The following is an 8428-nucleotide window of genomic DNA, read 5'->3' on the forward strand; positions in this document are numbered from 1 at the left end:
TGGTGGAGAATCTATAATCTATAATCTATAATATAATTAAAAACAAAATTCTATTTACTTGATTTCCCGCTCAAACAATAGTAAATAGTAAAGGTAAATTAAAAAATGAACAGAAATATTTCACAATAATTCTCTACATCATCATCAATTAAAAATGGAACAAGAATTAGGTAAATTGAAAAATAAATGAATATTAATAATTGACTGAAAATTAAAAATGAAAAAAGAAACAGAAATTAGGTTAATTGGAAAAGGAAATGAATATTAATAATTGACTGAAAATAAAAAATGATCCATAATTGACTAAAATTGAAAAGAAAATTGTCAGATTATTGCATTTTAATTTTACACAATAATATTACATAGTAGAATAAATCAAATCACAATTATATCATAAATCTTTCACAATTTTAAGCAATGGAATAGAAATTAAAAATAGAACGGAAATATTTCAATAATAATATTCTACATCATCAAGTAAAAGTAAATAAAAAATGAAAAAGAAATATTTCAATAATAATATTCTACACCATCAATAGTAAAGACATATTTTAAACAACAGTAAAGGTAAACTAAAAATGGAACGGAAATATTTCAATAAAAATATTCTACATCATCAATTAAAAATGGTTCGGATAGGTAAAAATATCACTGCATCTGATATTCTAATTGACTAATTGACTGAGAATAAAAAAGAATAATTGTCTAAAAATGAATCTGATATTACTAATTGATTGAAATTATAAAAGGAAATTAATATTAATAATTGACTACGAATAAAAAATGATCCATAATTGAAATGAAAAAATAAATTGACAGTTCATTGCATTTTAATTAAAAAATGGAACAGAAATTAAAAATTGGACGGAAATATTTCAATAATAATATTCTAAATCATCAATAGTAAAAGTAAATTAAAAATACAAAGAAAATATTTCATTAAAAATATTCTACATCATCAATTAAAACTGGAACAGAAATTAGGTAAAAATATCAATGCATCTAATATTCTAATTGACTAATTGACTAAAAATAAAAAAGAATAATTGGCTGAAAATGAATTTGATATTACTAATTGACTGAAAATATAAAAGGATTACTAATTGACTGGAATTCTACCATTATATATTTTTACCTGAGTCACCCATCCTTTTGGACTAAAGGTGTTAGCTCTAGACGAAGATAGACAAGATTGTGTTGTAACTACCAATGTTGTCTACAAAGAGGTTTCAATAGTATGTAAATACAATTTGTGATATTATGTTTTTTTAAATGGCAAAATTGCTATATATCTAGACAAAAAAATATATTTTCCATACAAATAAATTAGGATATCAATTCATTTTTATAACTGAGTTGCTAGAGAACGAGCACATTTGACTAATTTATAAAAGTACTGAACAATGATAAATAAAATCTCCAAAGTTACAGCACTGCATGCGTACATCTACATATTAGCTACTAATTTGAGCAATTAATAACATAAAAACACATAAATGATCCAAACCATACTTTCAATTGCACTATATAATATTTGATGTTCTAATTTAAATAATTATATATCGATCCAAATATTCTTAATATATTACAACAAATTCATTCCGTGCATCGCACGGGCGCAAATACTAGTATGATTTATAACCAATTTAAGAAATTTATATTGATAACCAATTCAAGTATGTATGGTAATCGTATGCATGGTATTAAAAATAATAATTACGTATGGTATCATGTATAGTAATATTAGGTATGATATTATGTAATACGTAGTATTAATTAGGTTGTACATTTATTCCTTTCATATTCCCATATGGACGTAAATCCATAATATGGTATATAACCAATAACCAATATATATACAATAATAATTCAATAATCAATAACCAATAACCAATAACCAATAAATAAATAAATAAATATATATATATATATATATATATATATATATATATATATATATATATATATATTCACTCCTTATTATAAAATATTAATTCAATAAAAGTATTATATAAGTAAATAATTCGTAATATTTATCTTAAGTATAATTTGTCAAATTAATCAATTTTAATTTGATAATGATCATTTTCTAACCAAACAATTGGTAATATTTACAATTTATTGAACCAATCCATTTTTTTCCATCCAGACTAATTTTAATGCTCAAATTAATAATAAATTTTATTAGTTATTAATTAGCATAATATTAATTTATTATGCATAATTATTGTATAAAAATAAATACCGTTCAAATGAGTACACAAGATGATGTACATGTTCATTGCACGAAATCTTAATATTAATTGAGTTGTCAAATCGTATATTGCATAAGAATTATTCTTACCTTACTATTTACAATTACAAATTTATTCCGAAATTCTGAAAATTAAATAAGTTAGAAATCTAATTTTAAGTATGTATTTCTGGTTTTTTCATTTTTAATTTATACAACTAATTTATTAATTTATATACACAATTTTTTGCTGCTTATAATAAAATAATTCACTAACGTTTTTTCAGTAAGTAATTCCTCTAAGCAAATAATCCGTAATATTCACTGATATACTTTACACAGCTTAATCATTTTTTATTTTTATAATTTCAAATTTATTAAATAATATATATATATAATTAGATAAAGCTTATTTTGTGACCAAACAATTAGTAATATTTACGATTTATTGAACCAGTTCGTAAATGAGTCAATCTATACAATAATTAATAACAAAACCTATTTACTTGATTTCCCATCCAAACAATAGTAAATAGTAAAGGTAAATTTTTTATAAAAAAAATGAAAAAAAAAAAGAACATAAATATTTCACAATAATATTCTACACCATCAGTTAAAAATGGAATGGAAATTAGGTAAACTGAAAAAATAACTGAATATTAATAATTGACTGAAAATTAAAAATGAAAAAAGGAACATAAATTAGGTTAATTTAAAAAGGAAATGAATATTTATAATTGACTAAAAAAAATGATCCATAATTAACTAAAATGGAAAAGGAAAATGGTCAGATGATTACATCAATAAATCAAATTATATCAAATCATAATTATGTCATAAATCTTTCACAATTTTAAAAATAGAACGGAAATAATTTAATAATAATATTTACATCATCAAGTAAACGTAAATTAAAAATGAAAAGTAAATATTTAATTAATAGTATTCTACATCATCAATAATAAAGGAATATTCTAAACAATAATAAAGTTAAATTAAAAATGCAACGAAAATTAAAAATGAAACGGAAATATTTCAATAATAATATTCTACATCATCAATTAAAAATGGAACAAAAATTGGGTAAAATATCACTACATCTGATATTCTAATCGTCTAATTGACTGAAAGTAAAAAAGAATAATTGGTTGAAAATGAATATGATATTACTAATTAACTAAAAATATAAAATTAAATGAATATTAATAGATGACTACAAATAAAAAAATGATCTATAATTAACTAATATGAAAAAAAAAATGGTTAGATCATTGCATTTTAATTAAAAATTGATGGAAACTAAAATTGGACAGAAATTTTCAATAATAATATTCTATATCATAGATAATAAAGACATATCATTGCAACGGAAATATTTCAATAATAATATTATTGAAAATGCAATAAAGTTAAATTAAAAATGCAACGGAAATATTTCAATAATAATATTATACATAATCAATTAAAACTTGAACGAAAATTAGGTAAAAATATCATTGCATATGATATTCTAATTGACTAATTGATTAAAAAAAAATTGGCTGAAAATGAATATGATATTACTAACTGACTTAAAATATAAAAAAAAAAATCTCTAATTGACTAATATTCTACCATTATATATTTTCACTCGAGTCACCCATCATGGTGGACTGGAGGTGTTAGCTATAGACGATAATGGACAAGATTGTGTTGCTATTACCAATGTCGAAAGAGGTTTCAATAATGTGTACATACAATTGTTGATATTTTTTTTAAATGACAAATTTGCTATATATCTAGACAAAAATATATATATCTTCCATACAAAAGAATTAAAATAGTAATTCATTCCTATAACTGAGTTGCTTGAGAATGAGCACATTTGCCGAATTTATAAAAAAAAAATGTTAAACAATGATAAATAAAATCTCCCAAATTAGAGCACCGCATGCGTACATCTACACATTAGCTATAAATTTGAGCAATCATTTGCTCAAATTTAAGCATTGATAACATCAAAACACATAAATAATCCAAACCATATGTTAAATTGCACTATATAATATTTGATGTTCTAATTTAAATAATTATATATTGATCCAAATATTCTTAATATATTACAACAAATTCATTCCGTGCATCGAACGGGTGAAAATTATATTATTCTAATAATTTTTCTTTCATTCTTTCGTGCAATTACTATGCTAATGTATTTAAATATTGAAAGAGAATTCTATAAAAAGGATACTTAATTCATTAAAATTCTATATTATTCTTAAAAACAAAACCCCCATTTCTTACTTTCCCGCACAAACTATAAAAAAAAATTATCAATTAATAATACTAATAATAATTAGTAAAAAAATTAGTAGTAGAATAGAAAAAAAGATCCTTAATTCACAAAAACTAGAAAAGGAAACGGAATTCACTAATTAATTAAAACTAACAATAATCAGTAAAAAAAGATCATTAATTCACTAAAAATGAAAATATAAATAGAATTTACTGATTATGACTAATAATAATTGGTAAAATAGGAAAATAAAAAATGAGTCTTAATTCAATAAAAATGGAAAAAAAGAAACGGAAGGGTGTGAAAAAAAAAAAAGAGGGTCATAATAAGGAAAACAGTAAAAAAAAGAAAATTCTACCAAAAATCTATATATATATATATATATATATAAAGTTTCTTAATTCACGAGAAATAGAAAAGGAAACGGAATTCACTGATTAATTAATTAATTAATAATAATAATAATCAGTAAGAAAATTAACAGTAAAATATGAAGAAAAAAAATCCTTACTTCACTAAAAATGAAAAAAAAAATGAAATTTACTGATTAATACTAATAATAATCAGTAAAATTGAAAATAAAAAAGGATTCTTAATTCAATGAAAATGAAAGTATTTTTTTTTTTAAAAAAAGGGTCATAATAAAAATAACAGTAAAAAAAATCCTACAAAAAAAATTTGAAAAAAAAACAGATTCATAATTTACGAAAAATAGAGAAGAAAATGGAATTCACTGAATAATTAATGCTAATAATAATCAATAAAATTAAAAGTTAGCATTAAAAATAAAAATATATAAAAGGATCCTTAATTCACTAAAAATAGAAAAAGAATCGAAATTCACTGATTAATACTAATAATAATCAGTTAAATAGAAAAATATAAAAAGATTCTCAATCTATACCATTATTAAAAACAAAATCCTTCTTCCTTACTTTCACACCCAAACTAGAAAAAGAAAAAAAAAATCTATAATATAATTAAAAACAAAATTCTATTTACAAAAAATATTCTATATTATCAATTAAAAATGGAATGAAAATTAGGTAAATTGAAAAAATAAATAAGTAACTATTCAAACATATTTTCTCAACCAATGCCTTCAATGAGGCTCAATCTCATGACTTCCCACGTGAGAGAGGTCACTACATGCCATATGAGCACAAGGTGATTAGTAACAAACATTAGGTTAATTGAAAGAAATGAATACTAATAATTGTTTGAAAATAAGAGAAGATTCATAATTGACTAAAATAGAAAAAAAAAATGGTCAGATCATTGCAATTTAATTTTTCACAATAATATTACATAGTATAATACATCAAATCACAAGTATGTCATAAATTTTTCACAATTTTAAACAATAGAATGGAAATATTTCAATAATAATATTCTACACTATCAAGTAAAGGTAAATTAAAAATGAAAAGGAAATACTTCAATAATAATATTCTATATCATCAATACTAAAGACATATTTTAAACAATAGTAAAGGTAAATTAAAAATGTAACGAAAATTAAAAATGAAATGGAAATATTTCAATAATAATATTCTAAATCAGCAATTAAAAATGAAACGAAAATTGGGTAAAAATATTATTGCATTTGATATTTTAGTTCGCTAATTGATTAATTGACTAAAAAAAAAGAAATAATTGGATGAAAATGAATATAATATTACTAATGGATTGAAAATATAAAAGGAAATGAATATTAATAATTGACTGCAAATAAAAAATTATCCATAATTGACTAATATGAAAAAAAAAATAAATGGTTAGATCATTGCATTTTAAGTAAAAATGGAAGGGAAACTAAAATTGAACGCCAATATTTCAATAATAATATTCTACATCATAAATAGTAAATGCATATTTTAAAAAATAGTAAAGGTAAATTACAAATGGAACAGAAATCTATATCTATATCTATATATTTATATCTATATATATATAAAAGTAAAATCCTCCTAGCCAAGTTTTCCCCCCAAAACTTAGGGGCATTTATGTAATCTAATAATAATAATAATAATAATAATAATCTATAATAATATTATTATTATTATTATTACCTTTTTTATACCCAGTTTCATTATCAAATCTATATATATATAAAAGTAAAATCCTCCTAGCAGTTTTCCCCCCAAAACTTAGTGGCATTTTTGTAATAGAGTATTATTTTGATTTTATTCTTCATCTGACATTCCTTGATATAAAATCTCTTTACTAATGTAAAATAATGTTATTGAGTTACCATGTTTGCTTCGATATGCTAAGCCATTTAAAATTTAATACGGAGTAAAATTTATAATTGTAATACTTCCGTAATAATATTGAATAAATATTAATCATATGTTTAGATTTAATAATATATTATATTAAAAGAATTATATATTAATTTAATATAGTGATGGTTAATACGGGTAAACCATATATAAGCAATATTGTACCTTAAGAATATTATACTTAATTATAAGAATTCTACCTAATAATTTTAGTATTAAATGTGATACAATAATTACCATAAACAATGTTTAATAATTGCCAAATTCTATTATGCAATAAAAATTACTATTATAAAATCTTTTGTAATATGGACACATTATTTTTAATTATTTTGATTTAATAATATTATATCTTATGTATAAAAATTCAAATAATACTTTTAGTACTATTGAATATTGATTGACTAACAATTATTTTAATTATTAAGGCAATTAATAGATATTTCGATTTAAAAAGTTTTCAAATATATGAATTATACATAGTAGCATGGAATCAATTAGTAAGACAATTATATTAGGTAATCTAATAAATAATTTACTTTTTAAATTATATCTCATCTTTAATAAATTATACTTACCTTAATAATTAATTATTAATATTATTACCTAATAATTATATATTGTTACCTTTTTTGGTGTAATTATTATGGTAATTTATATACATATATATTTTTATACTTAATGTATAATATTATTGGCATGAAATAAATTATACTTACCTTAATATATAATTAATTTTTAATATAATTACCTTATTTTTATTAAAGGTAATTATTCTGATAATTTTTCTTTCATTATTTTGTGTGATTATTATGGTAATGTATTTAAATTTTGGAAGAGATTATTACAAATATTATAATTAATATAAGTAATATAATTAATGAAATTATTATGGTAATGGCCACAATATTTGGTAATTATAATTAATATAATTAAAGAAATTGAGAAATATAAGATTTCTTCCCTAGAAATATTTGTGACAATTTCATTAAATTACAATTAATAAAATATGAAATATAATTAAAGAAATAAAATTATTAAATTAACAAAACATGAATATTTCTAATCATACATACACTTATGCACTATAATAATCATGCAAAATTTAAATGCAACTTTTTAAATTTTTAAATGTAATTTTTAATTATAAATCTATCAATATAAATTATAGTTAATGAAATTATATTATAGAACTTTTCTATATACATATTAATAAATATTATGTGTATATACAATGAATTATACAATCATATAAGGAAATGCGTCGGATTAGAGTTTAAATTTATTCATACAAAATTTAGAATTTACATTTTTTTTTTTATAAAACTAATCAAATGTTAATGTTAATAATAATAATAATAATAAGAATTTTAAAATCAGAATTATAAATTAAGTATTAGGGTAATAATTAATCTATATATATATATATATATATATATATATATATATATATATATATATATATATATATATATATATATATATATATATATATATATATATATATATATATATATATATATATATATATATATATTATATAAAAAAAAATTCATCCCTTTTCAAAAAAAAAAAACAAACAAACAAAATAAAAAACAAAATCATCCTATTTCATTTTCCCGCCCAAACTTTTGT

This window comes from Ipomoea nil, unplaced genomic scaffold (genome assembly GCF_001879475.1).
Source record: "Ipomoea nil cultivar Tokyo-kokei standard unplaced genomic scaffold, Asagao_1.1 scaffold1936, whole genome shotgun sequence".
Lineage (NCBI taxonomy): Eukaryota > Viridiplantae > Streptophyta > Magnoliopsida > Solanales > Convolvulaceae > Ipomoea > Ipomoea nil.